Source organism: Pteropus vampyrus, unplaced genomic scaffold (assembly GCF_000151845.1).
Source record: "Pteropus vampyrus isolate Shadow unplaced genomic scaffold, Pvam_2.0 Scaffold518, whole genome shotgun sequence".
NCBI lineage: Eukaryota > Metazoa > Chordata > Mammalia > Chiroptera > Pteropodidae > Pteropus > Pteropus vampyrus.
This window is the reverse complement of record NW_011889299.1, coordinates 926,966-927,244: the sequence shown is the minus strand read 5'-3', so window position 1 is coordinate 927,244 and position 279 is coordinate 926,966. Positions and strand designations below refer to the sequence as shown.

General features: G+C 39.1%; 1 protein-coding gene across 8 annotated transcripts in view; it reads right to left on the bottom strand.

Moving 5' to 3' along the window:
* PHF8 (PHD finger protein 8) overlaps nucleotides 1–279 on the bottom strand; it is a 98,051-nt gene that overhangs the window by 80,737 nt on the left and 17,035 nt on the right. The window lies entirely within an intron of this gene.

The window sequence follows — 279 nt, the reverse complement described above, 5'->3', positions numbered from 1 at the left end:
GCACAGAGTCCCAAACAAGAGGAACTCTAACAGGCCCACACCAAGACACATCATCATTAAAATGTCAAAGGTTAAAGACAAAAAAAGAATCTTAAAAGTAGCACAAGAAAAGCAGTTAGTTACCTACAAGGAAGCTCCCATGAGACCGTCAGCTGATTTTTCAACACAAATTTTGTAGGCCAGAAGGGACTGGCATGAAATAATCAGAGTGATTAAAACAAGGACCTACAACCAAGATTACTCTGCTCAGCAAAGCTATCATTTAGAATCAAAAGTCAC